The following is a 20,128-nucleotide window of genomic DNA, read 5'->3' on the forward strand; positions in this document are numbered from 1 at the left end:
GAGACTTATTTAACTTTTTGAAAAATTTAACAGCTATATTGGGATATAATTCATGTACATATAATTAACCAATTTAAAGCGTACAATTCAATGGTTTGGGGTATATTACATCATTCATTTTTTAAAATTTAAAAAACTTTTGTTGAATAAATTTGACATACAGCTTGTTTAAGATACAGTGTGGTTACTTTGATCTTACTTTGTAACATGCAAGTGTAACAATACCTATCATATTATGTAACTATAGTACAGTATTACTGTGTATACTCATTATAGTGTGCATGAGAGCTCTATGTTTATTTACCACTTGTTACAAGTTTTGTACCCTTAAACACCATCACTCTTATCTCCCTTTTCCCCTGGCAGCCAGCATTTTACTCTGATTTTTAGAGATTTAACTTTTTTAGATTCCACATATAAGTGATATCACACAGTATTTGTCTTTCTCTATGATTTATCTCACTTAACATACAGTGTTCAAGTCCACCAGTGTTTCACATGGGTGAATAATATTCCATTTTGTATATTTGTCACATCTTTTTACATTCATCCACTGACGGACATTTAAATTGTTTCCTTACCTTGGCTATTGTTAATAATGCCACAATAAGCATGAGAGTGCCTATAACAACTTGAAATCCTGTTTTTGTTTCCTTTGGTTATATACCCAGAAGTGGAATTGCTGGATCATATGGTAGATCTAATTTTAATTTTTTGAGGACTCTCCATACTTTTCCACAGTGGTTGGACCAATTTACATTCCCACCAACAATATTTAAATGTTCCATTTTTACCATGTGCTTTCCAGTGCTCTTGTCTCCTGTCTTCTTCATGGTAGCCAGCCTAACATACATGAGGTGATATTTCATTGTGGCTTTGATTTGCATTTCCCTGATGATTAGTGATGTTGAGCATTTGTGTATTTTTCTGTTGATCATTTTGATGTCTTCTTTGAAGAAATGTCTATTTAGTTCTTCTCACTTTTTTAATCATAATTTTTTTGTTATTGAGTTGATTAAATTATTTATATATTTTGGATATTAACACCTTATCAAATATGTGGTTCTCAAATTTTTCTCCATTCTGAACTTTTTCTTTTGGTAATTGTTTCTTGTGCTGTACAGACACTTTTGAGTTAGATAGAGTTTTTAAAAAATTGATTTTATTGTAGTTTGTGTTTTTGGCATCCTGTCTCCCAAATTATTGCCTAGACCAATAGTGATGAGATTTTACCTGATGTTTCTTCTTGGAGTTTTAGTTTTATGATATTGGGTCTCATGTTTAAATATTTGATCCATTTTAACTTAGTTTTGTGAGTGGTGTGAAATAGCGGTTCAATTTCATTATTCTGCATTCGTTTCTCCAGTTTTTCCCAGTAATATTTGTTGAAGACACTATTCTTTTCTCATTGCTTTTTTTTTTTTGCTCCTTTTTAAATTATTAGTTGACTGTATATGTGTGGGTTTAATTCTGAGCCCTATTTTCGATTCCATTGGTCAATGTGTCTATTTTCATGTTAGTACCATACTGTTTTTATTGCTATGGCTATGTGGTGCTGTTTGTAATCTGAAAGTGTGATATTTCTGGCTTTATTCTTTTTTTTCTCAGTGTTTCTTGGGTCATTCTGGGTCATTTATATGTACACACAAATTTTAAGAGTATTTCTTCTATTACTATAAAGGATACCTTGGTATTTTGATGAGGATTGCATTGAATGTGTAGATGACTTTGGGAAGGATGGAAATTTTAACAATATTAATTCTTCTGATCCCAAAACACAGGTTTTCTATTTGTTTTCTGCTATTGCTCTCAGCAAAGTTTTATAGTTTTCTTGTACAGATTTTTCACTTCCTTGGTTGAATTTATTTCTAAGTATTGGTTTTGGTGCTATTGTGAATGGGATAGCTTGGTTTATTTCTTCTTCAGATGCTTCATCCTTAGTGTAAAGGAATGCAATTTTAATTTCTGTTTCTTGATCTGTATACTGTCATTTTATTAAAATTGTTGATTAATTCCAACAGTTTTTCAACTGATTCTTTGGGATTTTTTAATATATAAGATAATATCACCTCACTAGTGAATTACAACAATTTTATTTCTTCCTTTCTAATTTAGATGCCTTTTATTTATTTGTGTGGCCTAATTGCTCTAGCTAGGACTTCCAGTATAATGGAATGCTGGAAAGGAGTGCTGAGTGCGGAATCCTTGCTTTGCTCCTAATCTTAGAGGAAAGACTTTCAATTTCTTTAAATTGAGTAAAATATTAGATATGGGTTTGTTGTATATGGACTTTATGATGTTGAGTTATGTTCCTTCTAAACTCAGTCTGTTAAGATTTTTTTTTTTTAATCAGAAAAGGGTATTTTGTTGAATGGTTTTTATGCACTTATTGAGATAAAATCATGTGATTTTTTTAGCTTTAATTTTATTGATGTTATGTATTACAATTATTGATTTGCATATTTTGAACCATCTTTGCATCTCAAGAGATGACTCCCACTTAATCCTGGTGTATAATTCTTTTAATGTGTTTTTAAATATTTTGCTGAGAATATTTGCATATATATTCATCAGAAATATTGATCTATAGTTTTCTTGTAGTATCTTTATCTTTATTTGTTACTAAAGTTATTCTGGCCTTATAGAATGAACTAGGAAGTGTTCCCTCCTCCTAGATAGCTTGAGTTTGAAAATTAGTGCTAAATTTTCTTTAAATTTTATGTAGAATGCTCCAGAGAAGCCATCTGGTCCTGGAATTTTCTGATTACTGATTCAGTTTCTTTAGTTGTTATTGGTCTGCTCTGACTTTTAATTTCTTCTTGTTTCATTCTTGTCTATATCTAGAAATTTGTTCATTTCTTCAGGTTATGTATTCTGTTGATATACAATTGTTCTTAGTAGTCGCTTGTGATTCTATGTATTTCTGTATCATTAATTGTCTCATTTTTCATTTCTAACTTTATATGAGCCTCTTTTTTAGTCTAGATAAAGGTTTGTCAATTTTATCTTTTGAAGAAATTGCTCTTAGTTTTATTGATCCTTTCTGTTTTTTTGGTCTCCATTTTATTTGTTTCATCTCTCATCTTTATTATTTCATTCTTTCTGCTAACTTTGGTCTTAATTTGTTTTTTCCCCATAGATCCTTAATGTGTAAATTTAGATTACTTGAGTACTTTCTAATTTTTTAATATATGCTTATTGCTATAAACTTTTTTCTCATAACTCCTTTTGCTGCATCCCACAATGTTTGATATGTTGTTTTGTAAATGTTGTTTTTAAGATAATTTTTATTTACTTTTTGTTTTTTTCTTGATCAATGACTGTCTAGAAATATGTTTAGTTTTCACATAGCTGTATATCTTTTAACTTTTCTCTTGTTGCATTCTAATTTGACACTCTTGTGGTCAGAAACATTTTCAAAGATTTGTCTTATAGCCTATCATGTGATCTATCCTACAGAATGTTCCATTAAACAGAAATAATGTGTATTCTGCTGCTGATGGATGGAATATTCTGTATGTCTATTAAGTCAATCTGTTCTAAGATCTAGTTTAGTTCCAACATTTCCTTTGTTGAATTTCTATCTGGATGATCTAGCTACTGCTGATGGTGATGTATTGAAGTTCCCCACAATTGTTGTATTATTATCTATTTATCCCTTAAGATCTGTTATTAATTGCTTAATATATAGAGAGACTCACTTTAGATATAAAGACACATAGTCTGAAAGTGAAAAGATAGATGATAGGCTGTGCAAATGGTGATGAAAGCACGGTGGCCATACGTATATCAGACTATTAGATTTTAAGTTAAGAACTGTTACAAAAGACAATGAAGGACATTATATAATAATCAAAAGATCAATTCACCTGGAAAATATAATATTTATAAATATAGATGCACCTAATAGCAGAGTACCCAAATATATGAAGAATAGACATTGATAGAATTTAATAGACAGGAAGACAACAATAGGAAATTTCAATGTCTAACTTTTAATTATGGATGGAAGAAACAGAAAATCAGTGCAGAAACAGAGAGCTTAAACAAGTGCAGACCAATTGTCCCTAAGAGACATATATGGAAAACTCCATTTTATAGCAGTACTCTTCTCAAATATTCACAGAACATTTTCCAAGATAAGTCACAAACTGGGACATAAGGCAAATATTACCAAATTTAGGAAGATTTAAGTCACACAAAGTACCTTTTATGACCACAATGGGATAGAACTAGAAATCAATAGTGAAAGAAAAATGGAAAGTGCACAAATACGGGAAAACTTAAACACATTCTTGATAAACTAATAAATAAAAGAGGAAAACACAAAGGAAATAAAATGTTTTGAGATAAATGAAAATAGAAACACAACATATGAAATCCTACAGGATACAGCAAAAGCAGAACTAAGAAGGGAATGTATAGCAATAAATGCCTACATTTAAAAAATCACAAATGAATATCTAACTTTAGACTTCAAGGAACTAAGAAAAAAACAATAAACTAACCTATCCTAGTAAGACTGAATGAATCATTAAGAAATACAAAATCAGAACAGAACTATAACCAGAAAGGAGATTGAATTAGTAATAAAAAAGCCTTCTGATGAAGAGAAGCCCAGGAATAGATGGCTTCACTGATATATTCTACCAAACATTTAAAGAAGAATTAACATAAATATTTCTCAAATTACTCTGAAAAATTTAAGAGGGAACACTTTCAAGCTCTTTCTTATGAGACCAGCATTATCTTGATACTAAATCAGAGATACTATAAGAAAAGAAAATTACAGGCTGATATCTCTGATGAACATAGATGCAAAAATCCTCATCAATATACTAGCTAGTCAAATTCAAAAATGCATCTGAAAGTATAATACACTGTGACAAAGTGGTTTTTTTCCTGGAATATAAGAATGATTTGGGATATGAAAATCATCACTATAATGTGCCATTAAAGAATGAAGAATAAAATCACATGTTCATCTTAATTAATGAAGGACAAGTATTTGACAACATTCATTTATAGTAAAAGCACTCAACAAACTAGAAACATCAGAAATTAAAGTGACATAATAATCATATACAAAAAGACTTTAGTTGACAAACTCAATGGTTAAAGACTGAAATATCTTCCTCTAAAATCATGAACAAGCCAAGGATGTCTACTCTTATCATTTCTAGTCAATGTACTACTGGAAATCCATGCCAACTAATTAGGCAAGAAAAATAAATAAAAGCATCTACATTGTAAAGGAAGATGTAAGACTGCCATTATCTGCTGAAGATATAATTCTCTATGCTGATATAATAATTTATGCTGATGTATGTTGATGCTGGGAAAGACCGAAGACAAAAAGAGAAGGGGCAAGAGAGGACAAGATGGTTAGATAGCATCACCAACTCAGTGGACATAAATTTGAACAAACTCCATGAGTTAATAGAAGGCAAAGGAGTCTAATGTGTTACAATCCATAAGGTTGCAAAGATTCAGATATGACTTAGTGACTGAACAACAACACAAATACTTGTATATAGAAAATCCCAAAGAATTGGTTAAAAAAAAAAAAAGAACTTGAAATGAATCAATAAATTCAGTGAAATGGAAGGATCGTTGTTTCTTATAAAATAAAAATAAACAGTCTGAAAAGGAAATTAATAAAAACAACCCATTTATAAGCACATCAAAAATAATAAAATATTAACACAGGAATAAACTTGACTGAAAGGTGAAAAACTTATGCTCCAAAAAGTACAAAATATTTCTGAAATGATACAAGATAATAAAATTAGATATCTATCCCATTTTCATGGAGTGGAAGATTTCAGTTAATTTCAGTTCAGTTCAGTTGCTCAGTTGTGTCTGACTCTTTGGACCCCGTGAACCACAGCACGCCAGGCCTCCCTGTCCATCACCAACTCCCGCAGTCTACCCAAACTCATGTTCATTGAGTCGATGGTGCCATCCAACCACTTCACCCTTTGTCCTCCCACCCTCAATCTTTCCCAGCATCAGGGTGGGATCATTTTCAAATGAGTCAGCTCTTCGCATCAGGTGGCCAAAGTATTGGAGTTTCAGCTTCAACATCAGTCCTTCCAATGAACACCCAAGACTAATCTCCTTTAGGATGGACTGGTTGGATCTCCTTGCAGCAAGGGACTCTCAAGAGTCTTCTCCAACACCACAGTTCAAAAGCATCAATTCTTCGATGCTCAGCTTTCTTTATAGTCCAACTCTCACATCCTCATATGACTATTGGAAAAAATATAGCCTGGACTGGATGGACCTTTGTTGACAAAGTAATGTCTCTGCTTTTGAATATGCTATCTAGGTTGTCATAACTTTCCTTCCAAGGAGTAAGCATCTTATAATTTCATGGCTGCAGTCACCATCTGCAGTGTTTTTGGACCCCAAGAAAAAAAAGTCAGCAACTGTTTCCACAGTTTCCCCATCTATTTGCCATGAAGTGATCTTAGTTTTCTCAATGTTGAGCTTTAAGCCAACTTTTTCACAGGCAATTTGGCCTTGGAGTACAGAATGAAGCAGGGCAAAGGCTAATTGAGTTTTCCCAAGAGAATGCACTGGTCATAACAAACACTCTCTTCCAACAACACAAGAGAAATCTCTACACATGGACATCACCAGATGGCCAATACCGAAATCAGACTGATTATATTCTTTGTAGCCAAAGATGGAGAAGCTCTATACAGTCAGCAAAATAAGACCAGGAGCTGACTGTGGCTCAGATCATGAACTCCTTATTGCCAAATTTAGACTTAAATTGAAGAAAGTGGGGAAAACCACTAGACCATTCAGGTATGCTGCGCTAAATATGTCAGCAAATTTGGAAAACTCAGCAGTGGCCACACGACTGGAAAAGGTCAGTTTTCATTCCAACCCCAAAGAAAGGCAATGCCAAAGAATGCTCAAAGTACTGCACAATTGCACTCATCTCATATGCCAGTAAAGTAATGCTCAAAATTCTCCAAGCCAGGTTTCAACAATATGTGAACCATGAACCTCCAGATGTTCAAGCTGGTTTCAGAAAAGGCAGAGGAACCAGAGGTCAAATTGCCAACATCCACTGGATCATCAAAGAAGCAAGAGAGTTGTAGGAAAACATCTATTTTTGCTTTAGTGAGTATGGCAAATCCTTTGACTGTATGGATCACAATAAACTGTGGAAAATTCTGAAAGAGATGGGAATACCAGACCACCTGACCTGTCTCTTGAGAAACCTATATGCAGGTCAGGAAGCAACAGTTAGAACTGGACATGGAACAACAGACTGGTTCCAAATAGGAAAAGGAGTACATCAGGGCTGTATATTGTCACCCTGCTTTTTTAACTTATATACAGAGTACATCATGAGAAATGCTGGGCTGGAGGAAGCACAAGCTGGAATCAAGATTGTTGGGAGAAATATCAATAACCTCAGATATGCAAATGACACCACCCTTATGGCAGAAAGTGGAAGGCTTGATGTTGTTAAATATCCACACTATCTATAGACTTCTATAGATAAAATGCAATCTTTATCAAAATCCAAGTTGCATTTTTTTTATAGAAATGGAAACATCTATCCTGAGATTCATATAGAATCTCCAGGGACCCTGAGGATCCAAAACAATTTTGACTAGGAAAGCAAGTGGGAGACTTCACACATTCTGACTCAAAACTTAATGCAAAGTTAAAGTAATCAAAGCAATATATTACTTATATAAAGACAGACGTATAGAGCAATGGAACGGAAAAGAGAGTCCAGGAATAAACCTTTGTGTATTTAGTCAAATAGTCTTTTTAAAAGTGAAAAAGTTACACAATAGGAAGCAGTCTCTTTCAAAAACGATGTTGGGAAAATTGGACATCCATTGCAAATTGATGAAGTAGGGTCCTTACCTTATGGTATATACAAAAGTACTTCAAAGTGGTTAAAAGCCTAAATGTAAGACCTGAAACTATAAAAGGCCTAGAAGAAAACATAAGGGAAAAACTTCTTGCTCTTGGATTTTTCAATGGTATCTTAGACATGACAAAAAATGCACAGGTAACAAAGGCAAAATTTGACAAATATGATTATGTCAAATTTTAAAAATTTTCCAGAGCAAGTAACAATCAATAGTGAAAATTTAACTTGCAGAATGGGAGAAAATCCAGAAAAATACATTTGATAAGGGGTTAATATTCAAAATTTATAAGCAACTTCTAAAATTCAAAAAAGCAATGCTATTTAAAAAATGGAAAAAAGATTTGAATAGACATTTTCAAAATAATATATACAAATGGTCCACTAGCATTTGAAATGAAGCTCAACAAAACTAATAATCAGGGAAATGAAAATCAAGCCAATGCTGATGTTATCTCATAACTGTTAGGATGACCACTATGAAAAAACATGTGATGGTGAGGATGTGGGGAAAGCTGAACTCTCATGCACTATTGGTGGGAATGTTAATTGGTGCAGCCTCTGTGAAAAACTGTTTAGAGTTTCCAAAAAAACTGAAAAATAGAATTACCATATGATTCAGCAATCTGTCTTCTGGGTATATGTCAAAGGAATAGATAACAGGATCTTTTAGAATTATTTACATATCTATGTTCATTATATCATTATTCTGGAACTCTTTTGCTTTTTCAATGATCCAGTGGATGTTGGCAATTTGATCTCTGGTTCCTCTGTCTTTTCTAAAACCAGCTTGAGCATCTAGAAGTTCACCATTCATGTATTGCTGAAGCCTGGCTTGGAGAATTTTGAGCATTACTTTACTAGCGTGTGAGATGAGTGCAATTGTGCAGGAGTTTGAGCATTCATTGGCGTTGCCTTTCTTTGGGATTGGAGTGAAAACTGACCTTTTCCAGTCGTGTGGCCACTGCTGAGTTTTCCAAATGTGCTGGCATATTGAGTGCAGCACTTTCACAGCATCATCTTTCAGGATTTGAAAGAGCTCAACTGGAATTCCATCACCTCCATTAGCTTTGCTTGCAGTGATGTTTCCTAAGGCCCACTTGACTTCACATTCCAGGATGTCTGACTCTACGTGAGTGTGAGTGATCACGCTATCATGATTATCTGGGTCATGAAGATCTTTTTTGTACAGTTCTTCTGTGTATTCTTTCCACCTCTTCTTAAAATCTTCTGCTTCTGTTAGGTCCATACAATCTCTGTCCTTTATTGTGCCCATCTTTGCATGAAATGTTCCCTTGGTATCTCTAATTTTCTTGAAGAGATCCCTAGTCTTTCCCATTCTGTTGTTTTCCTCTATTTCTTTGCATTGATCACTAAGGAAGGCTTTCTTATCTCTCCTTGCTATTCTTTGGAACTCTGCATTCAAATGGGTATATCTTTCCTTTTCTCCTTTGCCTTTCACCTCTCTTCTTTTCATAGGTGTTTATAAGGCCTTCTCAGACAACCATTTTGCTTTTTTGCATTTCTTTTTCTTGGATGGTTTTGATCCCTGTCTCCTGTACAATGTCATGAACCTCCGTCCATAGTTTATCAGGCATTCTGTCTATTAGATCTAGTCCCTTAAATCTTTCTCACTTCCACTGTATAGTCATAAGGGATTTGATTTAGGTCATACCTGAATGGGTCTAGTGGTTTTCCTCACTTTCTTCAATTTAAGTCCAAATTTGGCAATAAGGAGTTCATGATCTGAGCCACAGTCAGCTCCTGGTCTTGTTTTTGTTGACTGTATAGAGCTTCTCCATCTTTGGCTGCAAAGAATATAAACAATCTGATTTCAGTGTTGACCATCTGGTGATGTCCATGTGTAGAGATTTCCCTTGTGTTGTTGGAAGTGAGTGTTTGCTATGACCAGTGCGTTCTCTTGGCAAAACTCAATTAGCCTTTGTCCTGCTTCATTCTGTACTCCAAGACCAAATTTGCCGGTTACTCCAGGTGTTTCTTGACTTCCTACTTTTGCATTCCAGTTCCCTATAATGAAAAGGACATCTTTTTTGGGTGTTAGTTCTAAAAGGTCTTGTAGATCTTCATAGAACCATTCAACTTCAGCTCTTTCAGCATTACTGGTCAGGGCATAGACTTGAATTACTGTGGTACTGAATGGTTTGCCTTGGAAATGAATAGAGATCATTCTGTTGTTTTTGAGATTGCATCCAAATACTGCATTTTGGACTCTTTTGTTAACTATGATGGCTACTCCATTTCTTCTAAAGGATTCCTGCCCACAGTAGTAGATATAATGGTCATCTGAGTTAAATTCATGCATTCCAGGCTATCTTAGTTCTCTGATTCCTAGAATGTCAATGTTCACTCTTGCCATCTCCTGTTTGACCACTTCCAATTTGCCTTGATTCATGGACCTAACATTCCAGGTTCCTATGCAATATTGCTCTTTACAGCATCAAATCTTGCTTCTATCACCAGTCCCATCCACAACTGGATGTTGCTTTTGCTTTGGCTCTATCCCTTCATTCTTTCTGGAGTTATTTCTCCACTGATCTCCATTAGCATATTGGGACCTACCAACCTGGGTAGTTCATCTTTCAGTGTCCTATCTTTTTGCCTTTTCATAATCTTCATGGGGTTCTCAAGGCAAGAATGCTGAAGTGATTTGCTATGCCATTCTCCAGTGGACCACGTTCTGTCAGACCTGTCTCTTGACAAACCTGTATGCAGGTCAGGAAGCAACAGTTAGAACTGGACATGGAACAACAGACTGGTTCCAAATAGGAAAAGGAGTACTTCAAGGCAGTATATTGTCACCCTGCTTATTTAACTTATATGCAGAATACATCATGAGAAATGCTAGGCTGGAGGAAGCACAAGCTAGAATCAAGATTGTAGGGAGAAAAATCAATAACCTCAGACATGCAGATGACACCACCCTTATGGCAGAAAGTGAACAAGAACTAAGGAGCCTCTTGATGAAAGTTAAAGATGAGAGTGAATAAGTTGGCTTAAAGCCCAACATTCAGAAAACTAAGATCATGGCATCTGGTCCCATCATTTCATGGCAAATAGATGGGGAAACAGGGGAAACAGTGGCTGACTTTATTTTGGGGGGCTCCAAAATCACTGCACATGGTGACTGCAGCCATGAAATTAAAAGACACTTACTCCTTGGAAGGAAAGTTATGACCAACCTAGATAGCATATTAAAAAGCAGAGATATTACTTTGTCAACAAAGGTCCAACTAGTCAAGGCTATGATTTTTCCAGTGGTCATGTATGGATGTGAGAGTTGGACAGTGAAGAAAGCTAAGCACCAAAGAATTGATGCTTTTGAACTATGGTGTTGGAGAAGACTCTTGAGAGGCTCTTGGATTGCCAGGATACCCAAGTAGTCCATCCTAAAGGAGATCAGTCCTGGGTGTTCATTGGAAGGATTGATGTTGAAGCTGAAACTCCAATACTTTGGCCAACTATGCGAAGAGCTGACTCATTGGAAAAGACTCTGATGCCAGGAGGGATTGGGAGCAGGAGGAGAAGGGGATGACAGAGGATGAGATAGTTGGATGGCATCACTTACTCAGTGGACATGGGTTTGGGTGAATTCTTTGAGTTGGTGATGGACTGGGAGGCCTAGCGTGCTATAGTTCATGGGGTCACAAAGAGTCGGACACGACTGAGTGACTGAAGTGAACTGAACTGATATCATTATTTACAATAATCTATAGGTGGAAGCAAACTAAATGCCCATTATGTATTAATGCATAAAGAAAATATTATGTGTGTGTAATACATATATATATATATATATTTATATACATATGTCTCTGTTAGTTGCTCAGTCATGTCTGACTCTTTGTGACCCCAAGGACTGTAGCCCTCCAGGCTCTTTTGTTCATGGGATTTTCCAAGCAAGAATACTGGAGTGGGTCACCATTTCCTTCTCCAATATACATATGTAAGTGAAATACTGTTGTATGCTATAGAAAAAATAAAAAATAAACCTTGACATTATGCTAAGTGAAGTAAGCTAGTCACAAAAAGAATAAAATGGCATATTACACTTATAAGAGGTACCCAAAGTAGTCAGACTTTTAGAAAATAGAATGAAAATTGCCAGAGCTTGAGGACAGCGGATAAAGGGAGTTGTTGATCAATGGATAGAGTGTTTCAGTTTTTCAAGATGAAAAATTCCAGGGATCTGTTGCACAACAACATGCATGTAGTTATACTTAAAACTGTTAAGATGGCAAATTTTATGCATTTTATGCCACAGTAAAAAAGTACCCATAAAAAGGGAAGAAACACTCATGAAATTTTGTCAACAAGATTTTTCAGTTTGCAACTTCTTTTTAAGTTGTAAATGTAATTATACCCTTCTATAAAATTTTCTGACCTAGGTATTTTTTACACTTAATGAAATTTTAAGGAGGTATGCAGTTAGATTCTTGTGTGATAAATCATAATTTGTAAATATGTATTATGTATACATCAAATCAGTTCTCTGGTTCTGCTTTGTCTTATTGCCTCACATGAAGCTGGGTAATATATTTGCCTTAAATTGGGTGTGTGGTTGAAATGCTCTGACTTAAAATGTAGATATACAGAAAAGTTTTTCTGAGAGACAGTCAGGGTCTCTCCAATGACTTTCTACAGATGCGGACTGGTGATTTGTGAGGAGTGACTGTGGATAGCAGCAAGCTATATTTAAGGTGGTTAATAATTTCCTTGAGTAATGTTTGGGAGACTATTTCCTGGAATTGTTTTCAACTTGTGATTCAGAAAGAAAAAGGTAGCTCGTTTCTTCTCACTTTGTTTTTTAAGTTTGGAATTTCTTCTTTGAGAGATGCTATCATATTTTCTTTCTTTCAACAAGTGTAAAGGAAAAAAATCAAATAAATCTCTAAATCTGACAGAATTCATGGGACATGCCATCTTTGATTTGTGCCACTGGTAATAATACTGTTCTTAGTTTCTTTGTTTTGTCTGTGATTTATTTATTTTTTTCAGTAAAGGCAGAATGCTGGAGTAATTCAGAAGAGAAAGTAGAAAAGGGAGAATGAAATTCATGTATGACCGAAATGGATTTGAGCTGATATTATTCTGGGTCTTGGCCCTGTTCTTGTCCCATTCCATGAAATAATGCAATCTATCAGAAAACAAAAATTTAGTACTGGTTGTACCATAAAGTACTATGACCACGTATTTTTTCTGAGCTAAACTTCATAATCTCATAGTCTAACATCAATTCTATTTAGCTTTAAAATTGTCTGCTGTAGTTAGCTTAATTCATGGTATCTTATCTAATTTTTTTGCATGTGTTATTGCCTCAGAAGATGTTTTTTATGTTGTCAAGGCCAAGCTACATCTGCTTGTTAAAAATTTGAATTTTGTTGGTAGCCCTGTTGAATGCCTTGTTTTCAGTTATCTCCCCAGAATTAGCAGTGTGTCTGGAACATACTGTGTGTTCAATAACTACTTTAAAGAAAGAAATGAATGAATCATAGGTGATCTGGAGAGTGCTCCTTCTTTCTACTCTCTTTAAGACTGGTAGATAAGGAATATAAATCTAACAAAACCTATGGGAAGCTGGTAACCAAAGAGCAACTTAAATTTCAAAAACTTTTATCTAAGTATTTTTGAATGAAAATGAGTCTCTTTATGGCCAATTGTTTTTTAACTTACAAAACAAAGATGTAGGAAAGCTAACTTGAATGCAAGCTGAGGGTCTGACCAGGGCAGCTAAATGCAGAGAACTGATTTTGGAATGCTTCATAGGGAATAGGTGCTACAAACTTATTACAGACTGCATGTCATTAAGACAATAGGACAGTAATATGCACTGCTTTCTGGGGATGGTAAAAGATCTGTGTACCTTGTAGTTTCTGTTAATTTTCATCTGTAACAGCTTTCGTTTCTTTCTATCAAAGAGCCATGAGGAAGGTGGATTCAGGTGATGTGAACTGTGATCTCTCAAATGGCAAGCTTCATTGGTCCTAGAACACCAAATGGCAAACTTCATTGGTCCTAGAACACCAAGTATGGAATCTTTGTTAATTAACCAAATTCAATTTAAATTACTCCTTGTCTTCATCATCTTTCAAAACAGAAAGTGAGTCTCATCGAATAGGTTTAACATTGCCCAAAGAAGAGATAGTGCTGGTTACATATTGACCATTCAACTAGAAGGTGCCATGGTCAAGATGCAAAGAATTCTTAGAAACAAATTTCCTGCTTTGAAAAAGATTAGAATTTAGTAATATAAGGTTATGTGCATAGGAATATAACAGTGAGGTGAAGGAATCAACACTAAACTGAGACAGGCCTGAGTTGTTCTGATATCTAAAGTCTGGGATCCACGAGATCAGGAAAGAATTTGAAAAGAGGAAGAGCTGGTGGTGTTCCATTAAATGTGGATAATTATGCTTTAACTAGAGAATATTTTGTTGAAAAAAAAACCTCTCCCTTGCTTCAGGTCATTTTCTTCCACCAATAATAAACCAATTCACACCCAAATCATCAGACATATAATATCTTGCAAGAAACTTTAAAATGAAAATGTATATATTTGTGAGACTATTTAATATTTATGGTATAGAAGCCAAAATTTACCAAAGTTGCATGTGATTTGTTTTCTTTGCTTTTCTTCTCCCAAAGCCATGTACAGTATTGCATATTCCAGTCAGTTTTCTGGGATATGCAGTATATACCTTAATCTGTGATCTTCTGCCTTGGGATTGTTCATTAAAATTTTTGTCATCATTATGCTTCTGGAGCCCTCCTTTTTATGACACTCAATAGCAGCATACAGCTCCCTCATTTTATTGAGTTAAAATAATTTTGCTATGTATCATTTTTGATAGAAAAATACTACATATCAAATGTGCTACAAATAGAGAAAGCAAATGGTTCAAGATCCTACTTAACTCTATTTATAATATTTTACTTTTAGGGACTGGGAATATGTTTCAAGTACTAATTAATGTTAATTTATTAAGGAACAGTTACAGGAAGTAGACTAGGGCAACAGGAATTGATAAGTACACATCAAATTCCACTGCCCAAAGCCTAAATTTGTCAAGAGAAGAAACCAGGACCTTTTTGCTGAGCTGTCACAGCTGAGTTGTGTATAGTCAGAGTCCAGTCCACAGACAGCAACAAAAGGAATCATGTGAGTAGGGCTCACACGGTATGAGGAATGCAGGGAGCAAAGTATTCAGCAACAAGAGAGGCCATGGTCACGAGGGGAAGAAGAAGCGTACCTCAAAGCCACAGACTGGAAGAGGAATAGGAGCCAGAGGGAAGCCTTTACCACCTGATTCTATTTTCTGATTTCTTTTCCAGTATTGTTGCATCACATGTTTTTCTGAGGCTCCAGGCATTTTTCAAGGGCATATTTCAAGTTTGTTCAACATTTAAAAAATTTGTTCCAAGGCACTAAGTCAAATAAACCCTCACTGTTTATTATTAGTTATGGGGTGAAAAATAAGTGACAATGAAAGAAAAACAGGCCCTTTGTTAGCCTGTAGTGTATCTTTATGAAGGTTATAAATAAGTGCCTCTTACACCTAGACTAGTCAACAGAGTGTCTAGGTGAATAGAGTGTACTAGCCAAGAAAGAAACAGGAGTATTAGGATCCCAGGTAGCTCAGTGGTAAAGAATCTGCCTGCCAATGTAGGAGACACAAGAGATGTGGGCTTGATCCCTGGGCTGGGAAGACCCTATGGAGGAGGAAATGGCAACCCACTCTAGTAATCTTGCCTGGAGAATTTCATGGACAGAGGAGCCTGGCTACAGTTCATGGGATCGCAAAGAGTTGGACACAACTGAGCGCACACATGCATGCATACACACACACACACACACACACAGATTGAGATGAGGAACTGGCTCACACAATTGTAGAGGCCTGGTGAGTCCAGAATCTGATATATCTGACTGCCAGGCTGGAGACTGGGGAAGTGTTGTTGTTACAAGTTCAAAGGGAGTTGGATGGCAGAATTTCTTCTCTGGGTGGTCAGTCTTTGTTGCATTTAAGCCCCAACTGGTTGGATGAGGTCCAGCCACATGATAGAGGGTAAGCTGCTCTACTCAAAATCCACTGATTCAAATATTAATCATATCTATGAAAACACCTTCCCAGGAATATCCAGAATAATGTCTGACCAAATATCAGGGCACCAAGATTCAGCCAACATGATGCATAAAGTGAACATAGCACAGAACACAGGCTGGATTTCAGCTCACCTCCACCCCTTTTGTCAGGTGTCCACGTGTGGAGAAAACAGCACATCTCTCCACAGTGGGCTGGGCTCTGGTAGCCCTATTTTAAGGTTGTGTGCCAGTACCAGTGGGGATCACAACCCACTCATTTTGTAACTAGTAGACTAATTAATGGCCAGCGGACTCTGCTACTGACCATGACCAACTGCCCCTTCCAGAGAGGAGGAACTTGATTTTTATAAATGTGACTGGTTCATATAAGCAGAACAGAAAATGGTTGGTTACAGAGTGCTGATAAAGCTGACATTGAATTCTGGCTCTGTTGACTTGCAATGAGATGTTGGGTAAACCACTTTTCTGGGTTTGGGTTTTCTTCTTTTAGTAACCCCACACATAAGTTAAAAAGTTAAACCACTGACAGAATGTGGTCCACTGGAGAAGGGAATGGCAAACCACTTCAGTATTCTTGCCTTGAGAACCCCATGAACAGTATGAAAAGGCAAAATGATAGGATACTGAAAGAGAAACTCCCCAGGTCAGTAGGTGCCCAATATGCTACTGGAGATCAGTGGAAAAATAACTCCAGAAAGAATGAAGGGATGGAGCCAAAGCAAAAACAATACCCAGTTGTGGATGTGACTGGTGATAGAAGCAAGGTCTGATGCTGTAAAGAGCAATATTGCATAGGAACCTGGAATGTCAGGTCCATGAATCAAGGCAAATTGGAAGTGGTCAAACAAGAGATGGCAAGAGTGAACGTCAACATTCTAGGAGTCAGAGAACTAAAATGGATTGGAATGGGTGAATTTAACTCAGATGCCCATTATATCTACTACTGCAAGCAGGAATCCCTCAGAAGAAATGGAGTAGCCATCGTGGTCAACAAAAGAGTCCGAAATGTAGTACTTGGATGCAATCTCAAAAATGACAGAATGATCTCTGTTCATTTCCAAGGCAAACCATTCCATATCACAATAATCCAAGTCTGTGCCCCAACCAGTAATGCTGAAGAAGCTGAAGTTGAACGGTTCTATGAAGATGTACAAGACCTTTTAGAACTAACACCCAAAAAAGATGTCTTTTTCATTATAGGGGACTGGAATGCAAAAGTAGGAAGTCAAGAAACACCTGGAGTAACAGGCAAATTTGGCCTTGGAATACAGAATGAAGCAGGGCAAAGACTAATAGAGTTTTGCCAAGAAAATGTACTGGTCATAGCAAACACCCTCTTCCAACAACACGAGAGAAGACTCTACACATGGATATCACCAGATGGCCAACACCGAAATCAGATTGATTATATTCTTTGCAGCCAAAGATGGAGAAACACTTTACAGTCAACAAAAACAAGACCAGGAGCTGACTGTGGCTCAGATCATGAACTCCTTATTGCTAAATTCAGACTGAAATTGAAGAAAGTAGGGAAAACCACTAGACCATTCAGGTATGACCTAAATCAAATCCCTTATGAGTATACAGTGGAAGTGAGAAATAGATTTAATGGACTAGATCTGGTAGATAGAGTGCCTGATGAACTATGGACTGAGGTTCATGACATTGTACAGGAGACAGGGATCAAGACCATCCCCGTGGAAAAGAAATGCAAAACAGCAAAATGGCTGTCTGGGGAGGCCTTACAAATAGCTGTGAAAAAAAGAGAAGCTAAAAGCAAAGGAGAAAAGGAAAGATATAAACATCTGAATGCAGAGTTCCAAAGAATAGCAAGAAGAGATAAGAAAGCCTTCCTCAGTGATCAATGCAAAGAAATAGAGGAAAACAACAGAATGGGAAAGACTAGACATCTTTTACAAGAAAATTAGAGATACCAAGGGAACATTCCATGCAAAGATGGGCACAATAAAGGACAGAAATGGTAGGGACCTAACAGAAGCAGAAGATATTAAGAAGAGGTGGCAAGGATACACAGAAGAACTGTACCAAAAAGATCTTCATGACCCAGATAATCACGATGGTGTGATCACTCATCTAGAGCCAGACATCCTGGAATGTGAAGTCAAGTAGGCCTTAGAAAGCATCACTACCAACAAAGCTAGTGGAGGTGATAGAATTCCAGTTGAGCTATTTCAAATCCTGAAAGATGATGCTGTGAAACTGCTGCACTCAATATGCCAACAAATTTGGAAAACTCAGCAGTGGCCACAGGACTAGAAAAGGTCAGTTTTCATTCCAATCCCAAAGAAAGGCAATGCCAAAGAATGCTCAAACTACCGCACAATTGCACTCATCTCACACGCTAGTAAAGTAATGCTTAAAATTCTCCAAGCCAGGCTTCAGCAATACGTGAACCGTGAACTTCCAGATGTTCAAGCTGTTTTTAGAAAAGACAGAGAAACCAGAGATCAAATTGCCAACATCCACTAGATCATCAAAAAAGCAAGAGAATTCCAGAAAAGCATCTATTTCTGCTTTATTGACTATGCCAAAGCCTTTGACTGTGTGGTGCCGGGAGCTGGCATATTGCGTATTGAGTGCATATTGCATATTGAGTGCAGCACTTTCCACAGCATCATCTTTCAGGATCTGGAATAGCTCAACTAGAATTCTATCACTGCCAGGAGCCAGCGTGAGGAGCTCCACCCATGACAAAGGTCATGAGGAAGGAGGCTCAGCATACGCAAAGGCGGGATCGAGCCTCAGGGGTCCCCCTGGAAATTCTCGAGCATCTACCCCCAAAACCAGAGTCTGCCTACTTTCTGCTTTGTGCTTTCACCTACACCTCTGACTTTACAGGGGGCTGTCCCCCACTACCTCTCTCTGAAAAAAGAGTTAGCTTACAGCTCCAGTTAATAATTCCTGGGTGTGACAGTGTTTCAACCTACAAACTCCTTTGGAAGTCCTCTAGCCTGCCTGAATAGGTTTTTTCTGGCCACATGTGATTGTTCAGAGCCTCCCAACTGTGAGAGGCAGGAGATGTTCTAAACTGTCTAAACACAGATTCCTTTGAGTAGTTAAAAGATTGATTAGAGATTGTATTGGTGAAGGGTTTTTCACTTGTTGGGCCAATGTTTGCTGCTAAGTCTCCATATCCCTTACCTACTGTGTCCTTGGCAGTGTATTGATTGATATAATGGGTGTATAGAAATGTAAGTAGTAGCCTCAGTGTTTGTAACCTTGGAGCCTTGAGTTAATTCTTTGTCTTGTTATAGCCCATCATACCTTTGCTCTGTAGGAATGCAACTTTATCTAATGCTTTTGGAGGGTGGCGCTTGACTAATCACCTTTAGAGAAAAATAAGTTTTCTAAAGAAAGGGTCTTAAAATGTTAACAGGCCTCTGGGCCAGAAGATGATGCAAATCACCTAAATTTTTGCATATGGTAAGTTTGCAGGAAGAAAACCTGGCTTACTGCATGACTCCACCCCTTCCCCCATTATCCTCTATGCATAACTTAAGGTATAAAAACTACTTTGGAAAATAAAGTGTGGGCCTTGTTCACCGAAACTTGGTCTCCCCATGTCGTTCTTTCTCTTACCTTCTGGCTGAATTATTCAGCCTCTTTTCTCCACTGAATTTCCTTGCTGAGCTATCCTTATTTAACCACTCTTTATATCCTTAATTAACATTTAATTAAGCAATTGTTTCCTGATCCTCGCCGACGCCGTCCCTGCTTCAAATTCCCTGGATCCGCCGGGGATGGACCCCGGCAGTGTGGATCATAATAAACTGTGGAGAATTCTGAAAGAGATGAGAATACCAGACCATCTGACCTGGTTCTTGAGAAATCTGTATGCAGGTCAGGAAGCAACAGTTAGAACTGGACATGGAACAACAGACTGGTTCCAAATAGGAAAAGGAGTACGTCAAGGCTGTATATTGTCACCCTGCTTATTTAACTTATATGCAGAGTCCATCATGAGAAACGCTGGGCTGGAAGAAGCACAAGCTGGAATCAAGATTGCCGGGAGAAATATCAATAACCTCAAGTATGCAGATGACATCACCCTTATGGCAGAAAGTGAAGAGGAACTAAAA

This window comes from Bison bison, unplaced genomic scaffold (assembly GCF_000754665.1).
Source record: "Bison bison bison isolate TAMUID 2011002044 unplaced genomic scaffold, Bison_UMD1.0 scf7180017864384, whole genome shotgun sequence".
NCBI lineage: Eukaryota > Metazoa > Chordata > Mammalia > Artiodactyla > Bovidae > Bison > Bison bison.